This window comes from Anas acuta, chromosome 3, assembly GCF_963932015.1.
Source record: "Anas acuta chromosome 3, bAnaAcu1.1, whole genome shotgun sequence".
Lineage (NCBI taxonomy): Eukaryota > Metazoa > Chordata > Aves > Anseriformes > Anatidae > Anas > Anas acuta.
The window spans coordinates 77,513,512-77,527,546 of NC_088981.1; positions in this window are offsets into that span (position 1 = coordinate 77,513,512).

A 14,035-nucleotide genomic window follows, 5' to 3' on the forward strand; every position below is an offset into this window, starting at 1 on the left:
ACCATATGCAAGAGCAAATTGGAAAAGGCTGGGATATATGCTGTTTTTCTGCCTCCAGACAAATAAGATTTAAAAAATAGTGAAAGTCAAATGGAAGAAAAATCCATTTCATGGTGTCAGCCACACGTACCAGAGAGAAGGAAGGGCAAAGAAAAAAGACAAAAATTGAGCCTGACACTTTGAAAATGTATTTGGGACATGCAGGCAGTATGAGGAGAACTAAATGTTACCTTTAGCTAGGATGGCTTTGCAAGCTCAGTCTGCCTGAGCAGTCATTCGCAGATAGGCGATCCATTAACTGTCTGTCCCCACATCATGGACAGACATATGCATGCACATACTTGATTGTGAATATGAAAATAAATCACAACAGAGAGCTGTAAATGGCCAGATCACCCTAAATCCTGCAGGTGTTCAAGCACATGTGTAAACTGTGTATTTCCGATTGAAACAATGATCACGGCCAGTAGTCCTGACATCTGCATTCTCTCATGCTACAGTGGGAAAAGAAGATACTGTGTCTGGGCAATGTGGGTGACACAAATAAGAAGTGACACGTTTTAGAAAATGTATGAATGTATAGAGAAGGTCATCTGAGCATTCCTGCTTATCCTTCCTCAGAGCCATTCCCTCAACAAAATTGGCTGACCCCATATTCAAAAGTGATGAAAGGAAGGTGCTTATATTCAGCAGCATTAATGTGACTTTGAACTACAATGGGATTTCAAATGTTATTGTAGGAATAGAAAAAGTATGCAATATTTTTCAAAGCCTGGGAGTCAGCTTAAAGTGTCTGGAGAATTCAAACCTTTATGCTCCAGGTTATATATCAATTACTAACTGCCTGGGTTTAAAAAGAAGCTCCCCTGTAGTATTGTTATATTATATTGCTGTATTGTTATAATTATTCATTATATTGTAATTAAAAGAATTTATTTTGTTATGAAGAATATGTACAGACTGGATATGTCCATTCACATGAAGTCGTTTGTCTTTTTATGAATTTGTTCTGCAGTACACAATTTTTTACAAAGAAATAAAAACAAACCACCACCAACAACAACAGTAGAAAATTATTACCCAAACAGACTGGCATTTATAGTTTAAATACAATTGAGTGCACCCTCAGTAAGCTTGCAGACAACACCAAGTTGGGAGGAAGTGTCAATCTGTCAAAGGATAGGAAGGACCTGCAGAGGGATCTGGACAGGTTGGATTGATAGGCAGAGGCCAATGGGATGAGGTTCAACATGGCTAAGTGCTGGGTCCTGCACTTTGGCCACAGCAACCCCATGCAGCGCTACAGGCTTGGGGCAGAATGGCTGGAAAGCTGTGCAGAGGAAAAGGATCTGGGGGTTTTGGTCAATGCTCACCTGAATGTAGGCCGGCAGTGTGCCCAGGTAGCCAAGAAGGCCAATGGCATCCTGACTTGGTGGTGGCATCACCATCCCTGGGGGTGTTCAAGGAAAAGTTGGACGTGGTGCTTAGGGACATGGTTTAGTGGGTGACATTGGTGGTAGGGGGATTGTTGGACCAGATGATCTTGGAAGTCTTTTCCAACCTTAATGATTCCATGATTCTATGATTTGCATCATTCATGTCTTACAATCTACTGTTCCTTTATTTTTTTTATTATTTTTTTTACACCTCAAGAAAATGCTCTGGTGTCATGCTATTTAAATATAGTTCAGGATTTACCTCCTGTAACATGCAAATATTACTTTCGTGCTATGATATTTGCATTTGTTTTACCTTTAAATGCCAAAATATCATTAAACATGATTCCACAAACGCTGCTCAGCTTTTTCCAAAGCCAAGATCAAGTCTTAGCATATACTCAATACTGACAAAACTAATGAGGTCATTAACCTTCTCTGATGTAAAAGATCATATGAGGATTCAAAAAGCCACCTGAATATTTAGAAATTTATTATTACGTCTGAAATTATTTTTTATTTTTTTTTGCAAAGATAAGGGTTACTGTCAGGAACACTAAGAGGTAAAATTCTGCAATATTGCATGAAGGTTCATGTGAAATGCTTGGTGTGTCTGACCCAGATGTGTCCATTTGCTAACTCCATCTACTCGGGATTCAGAAAGTCAGGGTTCCCCTGACAACAGCTGAAACAGAAAGTATTCATGGCTGCATTTTTCCATAAAGTCTGGTGGTCACTGCATTTCTGCAGGCTATTTGGCTCTCCTCAGTGTGAGCAAGTTCAGTCTCTACATTCTCAGTGAAAACAGAGAGTTGGCTTGAGAGATGAAGACTTCCTCAGATAAAGATGGTCTGTACATCATCCAGTGCAACCTGCACAACAAGAACAGGATATCCTGTGCAACTACACTCATTGCTTGAATTGTGTGTGATTTGGTTTTAAGAGAAATGGCAACTAGCTTTTCTTCAAGCCAAACTATGTCAATAGTCTTGTCAAGAGCCTTCTAGGAAATGTGCGAATGTGTTTGGATAAGATTCTCAGAAGAAGCATAGGTACCAGGGCTGCCCCTTCCTGTATGAATGCTGGAATTGCAACACCTTTAATTAAAAGCTAGTGTCACTTATGCCACTTGTGCTTTGTGTTGGAATAAAAAGCTGTGTCTCCACCAGTAAATAAAATACAATCAACATTGTTGTCTGTTTCTGTCAGTGGCTGACAAAGAATGGCCTGCAGCCATATTGCTAAACTCCTCATCCAGAACAGGGTCAAATCCAAACCACCTTTTGGAAATGATCTATTGATTGTTGTCAACACTCAAACTATGTTCTGGGGACATAGAAGAGGTAGGGATCGGGAGGCAGTCATTACCATTGGACAAAAGTGTGCTGGGCCCATACTAAGACATGAACAGCACAGGTAATCAAGATGCAGTGCTGAGATCCTAACTTTTTTTTTTTTTTTCTTTTTCCTTATACATCATAGTCTCTGATGGGAATTTGAAAATAGGAAATTTCATTTTCTCTCCATGGTCTATAGAGAGGGTACAGGGAAATGAGGCTTTAGCTAAGTGCCTTAGGAATTGTGAATCCAGGACTATCTTTCTGCTTGGAACTGGGACAGCAGACTGGGACAGTACAGAGAATATGTGGGATTTTATGACTAAATTACCCAAGAATCTTTTCTGACCCAGGCTGCAGATTTCATACTTCTACAAATAGTCAGTCCCTGCAGATTAAGGCATACAGCCCACATGTGGAGTTCATGACTGTGCTTTGTCACATTTGGAAACTATCTTCTACCAGTGATTGTACTTGGCAGATGTTTTCTGAAAACTCTGTCACATGTCCAACTTATCAACCCTGCTGGCAGGCACTGCTTTCTCTTTGGGACAGGATGTGCAGCCCATGCAGAGCTTTGTGCCAAAGCAGCCAGCCTGCAGCCCTGAGACTGCGGTACAAATATACCTCAGGGGAGCTGCAGGTAGGATGCTTTTCTCACCAGTCTTATCCATTTATTTTACAAGACAAATGGATTAACTAATTCTGAAATACTAAAGGTCTCTTTGGGTAGCAAACTGCCCCTAACTTCACTGGCTTCTATGAGAATTGACATTGCTCAGGATGTCTCCAAGTTCACTCAGCACTTTGTAGGGCTATTTCTTAAATGATCATTGTGGGTGTGAACTGAGTGCAAACAAAGCTAAAATTTGTATTGTAAATAAATCTTTTAAAGGTCTTGAAGAAGCAAATGCAATCCATTACAATACGTGAGAGAAAATCAGATGTCTGTTGGGAAACACAAGATGAATTTGGATTCAGCACCTTGTCTTGACATTCACGTCTGTCAGAAAGATCAGTTGGGACAACAGATCTTTAGCTGATGGTTAAGTAAGTTATGAGCATTTTGTTAATAATTGAGTGAATGACCTTCAAGTACAAGGCCACTGAAAACAGAGAAACACATTATTATTGTGGGTTGTGCATGTTACTGACATAGTGATTACCAGAAAAACAAACAAACAACAAAAAACGGTAACTTAGAAGACCTAAACTTTCAGACAACAGCAATCATGAGAAAAAACTATGGCTGAAATTTGTTTATAGATACACTCACACTTGAAAAGAACCTTTCTACATCAGGGAGAACTAATTTATTGACATGAAAACAAACCATTCCAAAGCTGTATTAAAAGTAATACAAATAATATTGAAAACTCTGAATTAAATGATATTATCATCAATCCCAGGAAAGAATTGTAATAACATTATATAATGTTTAGAGATAGCTAAAGCTCAAGCTCAGAACTTCAAGAATAGGCATTTATTAATAGCATTTATTAACTTATTTGCATTTTAAATTAGTAACTACTTTAATTAAAGCAGCTTAAGAAATAAAGAATCAACCAAATTTTATTTTTAGAGAATCAGATTGGCAGGTCAGCAAATAGGGTGATAAATAATCCATTATCAGAATGTGTTCCCCCTTTCTATTCTTATCTCACTAGTGGATTCTGGTGGATTGTGCCTTTATGCATTCATTGTTCTGTAAACTTGGACCACTGTTTGCTTAGCAGCAGGCATTGAGTCCCTTGCTACTATGATCATTTAGAATAACGACCTTAGCCATGGCCTGGCTTTCTAGATAATTTCTGAGAAAAGCTGCTAGTTTGGCACAGCTCTTCCCATACAGACAGGTAGCTAAGCACATGGTAAAATTGTAACCACTGTCAGAGGGACTATATTTATATTACTGATGTCAGACTAAGAGAGTATACCTTCATTCCTTTCACACAGAATCACAGAATTTCTAGGTTGGAAGAGACCTCAAGATCATCGAGTCCAACCTCTGACCTAACGCTAACAGTCCCCACTAAACCATATCCCTAAGCTCTACATCTAAACATCTTTTAAAGACTTCCAGGGATGGTGACTCCATCCCTGGGCAGCATGTTCCAGTGTCTAACAACCGTTTCGGTAACAAAGTTCTTCCTAACATCTAACCTAAAACTCCCCTGGAACAACTTAAGCACATTCCCCCTCGTCCTGTCACCAGGCACGTGGGAGAACAGGCCAACTCCCACCTCGCTACAGCCTCCTTTAAGGTATCTGTAGAGAGCAATAAGGTCACCACTGAGCCTCCTCTTCTCCAGGCTGAACAAGCCCAACTCCCTCAGCCGCTCCTCATAGGACTTGTTCTCCAGGCCCCTCACCAGCTTCATCGCCCTTCTCTGGACCTGCTCAAGCACCTCGATGTCCTTCTTGTAGCGAGGGGCCCAAAACTGAACACAGTACTCGAGGTGCGGCCTCACCAGAGCCGAGTACAGGGGGACGATCACCTCCCTAGCCCTGCTGGTCACAGTGTTTCTGATACAAGCCAGGATGCTGTTGGCCTTCTTGGCCACCTGAGCACACTGCTGGCTCATATTCAGCCAACTATCAACCATCACTCTCAGGTCCTTCTCTGCCAGCCAGCTCTCCAACCACTCATCTCCCAGCCTGTAGCTCTGCTTGGGGTTATTGCCCCTTTTATTTATTTCATAATGTATATTTTTCTGTTTGTTTGTTTACTGTGTTTTAAGTAGCATGGCACAGATTGCATCCAATATCCAGAAAAACATGGCCTCATTCATTCATTCATATTGACTACTATGAGCAGATTTTTGTTCAGATTTTGGTCACTCCTTGAACCATGTTCGGGTATTGTCTAGAAGGATGTTAGGTTGCATGAATCAAAACTGTGTCAACTGTGTCAAAAAAAAAAAAAAAAAACTTGAAATTTTTAAATACAGACTACTTCTTGATGCATTCCTACAAGGCCTTGAAATGTTTTTTTTCCTCGGTCACCCACATGTTCCTAAGGTCTACAAATAGGATTACATGCAAGAGTAGGGATCTGCTTTTACTTTGTCCTCTGCAAAATTTCAGTATGACAGAACTGAACTTGGGCAAATCTTACCTATCAGATTTACACGAGCATCAAAGGGAGGAGACAAAACTAAATGGGCTAGCACCTTTTTTTTTTTCCCCTTCCACTCTTTCCTATAAGCAGCAATATGCTGAGATCTTCACATGCCAGTCTCTGCTTTGCAGGATATGTCACATATGATAGACCTCCACTCTGTGTACTCTGCTTATAAATCAAAATTCACCAAAGGTTCTCCCAGCAGTTACCATCTACCCCTGAGCAAGAACTTGACAGAGAGGGATCTACACAGTATTGTATTACTGCATTTTTATTCATTTTATTAAGTAAAACTGACCACTTATTAGTATTGTCTGAAGATTCATACATAATATAAGGATAGCTTGAGGAAGTTCCCTATTTTTTGGGTAAAAAACATATTCAGGTTAACTTCTGAGGCCAAAACCCTCACAGTTTATTAGTGGAGAATAGGATTATTACTGTTAAATTATCTAGGTGCAACCTTGAGCTATCACTTTTATTAAATATTCAATTTCAAATTACAAATTAAAAAGACTTGCAGTAAGTGAGCCATCAGGAGTTTTTTTTTTTTTTTTTAAAGTAAAATTTAAATGGTAATTCTATTTTTTTTCTTTTCTTTTATTCTTACTTACTTTATGTTTTCTGCATTTATTTTTCCTTACCTTCCCTCTCTTTATTCCATTCACAATTATCTGCTCCTCATCTTCAGTTGAGACCTTTCTGGCCCAGGAAAATATAATATATTTGAACTGGTATATTCATGTCACCTACTTTGTTCAAAACCTTTTCCTGAAGCTGTCTGCTTTCATTAGTCACTGTACAATGAAACCAAGAAACAAGATTTGTGAGTTTCTTCATAATACTATTTTTAGATACCTAAAGTAAAAGTGATGTGAATTTTTCTTCATTATTTATCAGCTGAGCTGGCACATAAAGTTTGGAATTTCCAAATAAAAAAAAAAAATACAATACTGCCAACAAAGGAACGGTGTTTTGGATAGCACTGGTCATCTGCAGGTCTCATGCTGTCATATAAAGGAGAACCCATAATGTTAGTTTCATATGCCAGGTCAAAGCCTGAGGTATGAAGTGGGGAAAGGGCTTTCCAGAAGTCACACTGAAAATCTGTGCCAGGGTCAGGAACAGGGTACTTGACTTTAAATCATCAGGCTGACTTCTCAGGTACTCCGCTCAACAGCCTCTCCTAGCAAACCAATATCATAGCTACCTTGCTTAATAGAAAAGCATAAAGGTCAGTATGAGTTTTGCTTTCTTGAAAGCACATAAGCATTTGAAAAATATGGCCACAAACATACATACGTATATATATATAATTACATACGTAATAATGTGTTGCTATTACATTTTCTTCTCTTTGTCTATTATTTTGAGTGTTCTAGCTGAAAGGAGATGAAAGGTCAAGAAATCCCTTAACATTGTGAATGCAGAGGATACAGCTGAGCAATTAGAAAGTTCACAGCAAAGTTATGAGGTGTTATAAATGGTAATAGGTATTATGAACACGCATTATAAAAATAAGGCACTGCAATCAAGCCCCTGCCCTACTGCAAAATTTTCCCACCTGCAAAAATTGTACAGGTTTGCATCAGTGCAGCATTTCTGTGTTTGATTGTCCTGCACAATTCAATTCAATATTGTTGATAATGCACTTAAACAGAAATAAATACAGTTTATTTTTGTAATGGACTACAATTGTTTTTTTGAATGTTTATTTGCCTTTTTCATAATTTTCAAATTTTAATCATGTGCAATGACATTCATTTGCAAGTTTCTGCTAAGCTCTTTTTTTTTTTTTTTTGTATTCTGTGAAAGAAAAATAATACTAAATGATCTCTGGCAACATTTTTTGAGGAAAAAAAAAAAAATAGTATGTTTTGCAAGCAGTATTACATTAATGTAACTGTCCAAACATTTTTAATGGCCCATGTGTTGTCTGAACTGCTAAATAGCTCCTTTTATATATATCATGGATACTCTTGCTTATTTGATGAAAATTTGCAAACTAGTCTTGTGTTTATTTTTCTTAAGATATAAATTGATAGGGAAAAAAAAAGATAATTTAAATAATTCAAATATTTTTGCAGTTATGAGAGAAATATATAATAATAATGCAATCTTTGCAAAACATTACGTGAAACCCTCTAGGTACTGCATAAATTTGGATTCAATGCTGCTGGCATTCCACTTAACTAGAGCAATTTAATACAATATATCTGTGTTAACTGTTGAATAGATTGCTGGGATTTGTACAGGCTATAGTTTGAGGCATTAATTGATTGTCAGTTAGCAGGAACTAATTAACAAATAAATATGTAACTGTAATCAAACTAGCAATGGCAGTTAGGAGCATTTGTTTTTGATCACAGTTTGTCTTATAGTTTACACGTACATATGCATTATAATGGATTTCCATTTCACTTTCTGTATCTTTTTGCCCTATGCAAACTATGCAGTCATTAGTGGGAAAAAATAATAATAATAATAATAAAATCTATTTTTTTCTGTACAAGGTGAGTAAGTTAAGGCTGCTTACCTTAGTGCTGGCCCCATTTTGTCTGATGCCACTTGCAGGAACTGTCAAGAAGATGCAACAGCAGCCAGTGCACTCTCATGGAGGTCTCAGGCCTTGCCCTCTGGCACCCTTGGACAAGTGCAAGGGAGCTTCAAAGCTCTTGAATATATTTGAAGGCTACCCCTGAGCACCAGCCATCCTGGGCATGTGCAGCTCTGTACACATGCATTACATCTGTCGCTTCCAGAGTACACATATTTCCTTGCTCCTTCATGGAACAGCTGTCCTACACTTATGCTATTGGTTTCCAACAGGTAGCCAGTCTATTGCTCATGTACAAAGGAAGTGTTTCATCTGTGAGCCATTAAAAGTGGTACAAAACTGCAGCTGCTCTGTGAGTGCTCATCAGACTTATGTAAGACAGGAGATGTGCCATGCAGCTCTCTGCTTTGCGAGAATAGGTGGTGATAAGCCTATTAACAGTTCTGAAATGGTAAATTGCAGAGCTTTCACTCTTGCTTTATTCCTACCCTAAAATATCATGATTACTAATAACGATAAATAGCAATGAGTTGGCAGTAACAACTTCAACACTTGACTTACAATATGAACCACAACTCCAGACTAAGCTTCATATGGACTCAGTAACAAAACCAACAGGGCTTGTAGAAATATAAGCATTATTTAAACACATTTAAAACATGAAAAAGTAAACTGAAGCACTGGGCTATAACTAGAAGCTGTAAAAGACACACAGGCTGTAAAAGATGCAAAGAATTAAATGTCTCTCTGTATTATATAAAAAGCACAGGCAAATTAGCATCTGTGTGTGCATAAAGTTACATTATACTTACATCTTAAAAAATCATTTGTTTAACAGCTTATTAAGCAAAACTGATTATAGCTAGCATATACGATGAATGTCTATCTTCTTGATGAATACTGTCTTCTTACAGTATGTAAGAGAGTAACACGATAAAGACATTTAAAGGTAAAGCACACAAGCAAATAATTCAGTTCATCATAACCTAGTTTTATAAAGGAGGAAATAAAATTGGAAATACCAAGAAATATTCACTATTTCATATAAACCGCCCCTGTTCAGGTGTAATAGTTCTGATAGTAACAAGCAGTCTACAGTAAAACCATCCACTTAGCAATCTGGGCAAAGAAGGTGCAAAAGGAAATGAAAGTAGCCACATGAAATTGTGCTTTCTTTCTGAACTCTGTCAACTGCAAACTTTTAAAGAGCTTTTCCCAGTTGTTCTCATGCTCCATCTAACCCCCAGATTCAGTTCTCTTTTATTTTCTAATACCTCCTTGGTTTGTGATTGCTGCTTCTCCCTCCATGACACAAGCCTCAGCTGAGCCCAGCTAACTCTGAGCACCTGAGTGTGTGCATTCCATAATTTGCCAGAGCATTGCTATTTTCATGAAGAGAATACTGGCTAGATAGAGCGCAGCAGTACTTCTCACAGTACTTGCTGCTTTTTTATTTTTCTGACAGTTCCTGTCTCAGCCTTATCCCATTCCCTTTAATCTGCTTCCTTATATCCTCCCCACCCATGCTCTCTCTGACTGAGCTTCTGAATTTCACTGCACAATTGCTTGCCCATAATGTATTTATCTGGTTTGAGACCTTGTGAGCTAGTCTTGTTCATGTATTAAATGCTGTCTGAGGACGTGGGAAGGATATCCATGTTCAGAATTTTGCTCTGATTGGCAGGCTAATATCTAACAAGGAATTTTCAAAAAGCAAAGAACTGCACTTTGGCTTTAAGCTATTGGAAATTCGGGGTCATTTTAATCCTGTACTTGATAATGGATTTGTCATGCCAGAAAAAACTCTTCTGCTGTGGCACAGACCCTTACTTTATGTACTACACCCAAAGTATTTACTTGAGCAGCTATAGGCTTATTCTTGTGGGTAACACATTACGGTCCCATGCTGAGGTCATCTTCCACACCCATACGCCACGGCTCAGTTTATATGTTGCCAAATGCTCCTCTTCTATCTAAGAAAAGGGAAAGTTGTTATTTTGAGTTTATCTCAAAGACTGACCCTTCCACCCCAACAGTCCCTACTTCCTCTTCTTAGTAATCTTAGCTACTAGAAAACTTCAGAAATGGGGTATCTGCAAAGTGAGAAAGAAATGGAAAGAGCCAGAGGTGATGGAGCAGTGAGATACGGAAAGAAGATCAGCAGAAAGGTGAGATGTTGTGAGCCCTCTCCCTGTAGACCTAGGCAACAGGGCATGAAACAGAAAAGCAAAAAACAGGGAAGTTCTTTTGTCACATCCAGTGGTGGCTGTAACTCTGTGAAAAGTGTTTTTGTATTGTAAGACAACCCTTTCCTTGTATGATCAGTGAGTACAATTTGAAGTATTTCCCAAGGCTCTCTCTGCCCCTCATTTCTCTCTGGGCTAAGAGAATTGCACTGTTTATTTCTTACCCACCTCAGGATTTTGTTCTGTTGGAGATTTTTTTGCTTATGAAGATGCCTTTTGTTTTGGCAGTATCTAGAGAAGCATGTGACAGTGACAGGGTACCCATTCTGCTCTGTAGAAAAATCATCACAAACAAGTCTTTGCCTGAAAAAATGCTTTTGACAACTGAATAAATCAGATAGCCAAATCATAGTCGATAAAGACTATTACTTCAGTTTTACACATAGGGGACTTAGGCAATTGCCTAAGGCCAGCAGCTGTCTGTGACATAGCTGGGGACTGCATCTTGTATCTGGCATCTTATTGCAATATCAAAAAAATAAAAATAAAAAAAAATCACCATTCCTCTAAGAACCTCACCAAGAGACATTACATAATTATTTTTCTACATCTGTGGTACTATAAAATATGTAAATGTAAAAATGGAGAGAAAAAAGGATGGTCTTATGGGAAACATTTTTGAATAGTATAATATCTCTATAATTTCATTAATTCAGATTAATAATGAAAAACAAACAAACAAACAAAAAAAAAAAAACAAGCAAACAAACAAAACACAGCATTTCAGAACTAAGCTCAGAATTTTACACTTATCTTACCCTAAAATATCTCTGGTAGGAGTAGATTCACACTACATATTGATATTATACTTTATCCTTGTCAATCCTGGAACAGAGGGCAGAGCCTCAGCTTCTATTTCTCTCCATCAATTGTTTCTGTTCCCATCTGCTCTACAGATCAATCAACTCAAAATTGGCTGCTCTCCCCTCCTTGCTAATAGAGTTTTCCCAGTTCCCTCTGGAGGAGCATCTTTGCCTCACCTTGGCTGTTTTCCATATGACAAATTTCACATGGGCATGTCTTGGCTTTCAGAGTATGCACCCCTAAAAATGTTCATTTTTTCTTCCTGTTTCTTGTGGAAGTGAGCTACAAGTTGATGATGCTATATGCTTCCATCCAGTACTCTACAGCCTCCTCAGGAAATTAGATATAGGAAAAAGGGCCTGCTTTGTTTTTTGTAGTGTTAGTGCTTGCAGTATGATGATGATGTTTGCATTGTGTTCTATTGTTTTATAAATTTAATTTGAAAATACTGTATTTACTATATTCTGTGTCTAATCTGGATGTCATTTCCTATTGATGCTGGTGTTATAGTGATGCTGGCTCAGGTAAGGCAGGTTATAGTTGCTCTGTCATGTGGATCTGTAGGCTGAACATCTTTGAAACTGCTATTTTTGCTAGATCTGTCTTCATTTATACTTTCTCAGGGCCTTGCATAATACCGTGTCATTGGCAAGCAGTAAATGGATAAAAGCTGAGCACACTAACATTACATAGAAGTGGGGCTTATAAACTGAGATTTCAGGATTTCAGATTTTACTGCAGTTTAAAAACACATGAACATTTCATCTAGTCACCTCTAGCTTATTCTCGCTAGAAAGTAATGGCATAAAAAATATGATTTAAGGAACCAAAATAAGCATTTATTTATTTTCTCTTTATCTATTCTGATTTTAAATGCTTTTGGGCTGCTGCTCTCATGCTTTTATGTACATAGCATGTTAAGTATTTAAACAGGTCAGCTTCCCTGCTTTTTTAGTAAAATTTAGAAAACCTGTTTAGGACCTAAAGCAAAGCTCAGAATCACAATTAGATCCTAGTATTCTAATGCACTACATAAGCTACATTTTATAATATCTCAACTAAAGGAGCGACTGTGGGCTGTAAGCTTAAGCATACAAGCTCTTTATCATATGTCAGCCTTATTTTGTACATTTCAAGCACTGGCAGAAAAACAAGGGCACAAAAATACCTGCATTCTGCACTCATTTCCTTTCTTGTCAGAGCTTTCTTAACTTAAGGTTGAATAGCAGTGGAGAAAAAAGCTTTTGTAATTATACTAAATACAAACATTTTGCAAGCTAGTTCTGAGGGTTTTTATGTATTTCGATTAGTCTCACAGTTTAAAGTTCTTGTCTATTTTTGGATCAATATGAACTTGGTACAGAAAAGAATTTATATTTGAATTACAAAACAGAGATCTAAGTACCTGTGGACATGTATTTTATCATTTGGCAAAGAATGCAGAGGACAATATAAGAATCATTGGAAAAGCACATTTCATCAGTATCACAGGTTTTTACATGTTTACTGAATAGATTTGGTTGTACCATATTTAGCAGCATATTGTTGAATTGAAAATTTTGCTATGCATCATGTTTTCATAGGGAGAAAGGTACAAATTGATTTGTTCAATGATGACCCCAACCTGGCACACGCACATAGTCTTCATAACACATATTCAATGTAGCATGGGATGTACAGTTCCCCTCTCCTTCCTGATGCAAATAAAATGAAACCAATGCAGATCGTTAAAATGAACAAACAAGTACTTACACTCAGGAGAGTATATTCGCGCTGAGAAGAATGAGCTGTGCACATAAAACTAAGGATATAGATATTTTCTGCATGAATCAGGCTCAAATGAAAAAATAGAAAGTAAGAACAAAAGCAATAATTAATTCTCCATAGGAAAGCTTTATAGATCAGCTGTAGTAAAAAAATAACATTACCGTTTTATAAACTCTTAATAAGCACATGGTTCTGTTACAGATTGCTTGTAAGCATTTATTTCAGTAATCTCTGAAAATGCCACTCATTACTAAATGCCACTCACAATTTCTGAAATTTAAGAAGAGATGTTTGTATAAGTAATCTCATCGTTTACTTTGTAACCTGAAATTTTCTTCATTAAACTTCATTGTTTTCCCTATTAATAATTAATGTGTTTTACATACTAATTATAGCACTGTCATTCATATAACTAGCCAACTGTTCATTAATTTCCTATTTTCAGCTTTATAAATATGAAAATTATTTCCAAATCTCAGAATTACTAAGGTTGCAAGCCTAATCATTCGGAAAGCCTCTGAATGAATCAGAAAGGTGTCTGAAAAAAATCTCACATTTACAAATAATTTTCTATTTTGCATCATAAAAGTGAATAGTCTCACATTGCTCCTGTAAAGTTGTGTTCAAAGACTTATCATGTTTCCACCCCCACTGAATTAATTTAATCCAGTTTCTCACCTCAGATGTAGCTGAAGATGGTATAAGCCATATGCTTTATTTTACAGTAAAATATCCTAAATTGATCTCACACTCCCTTAACAAGC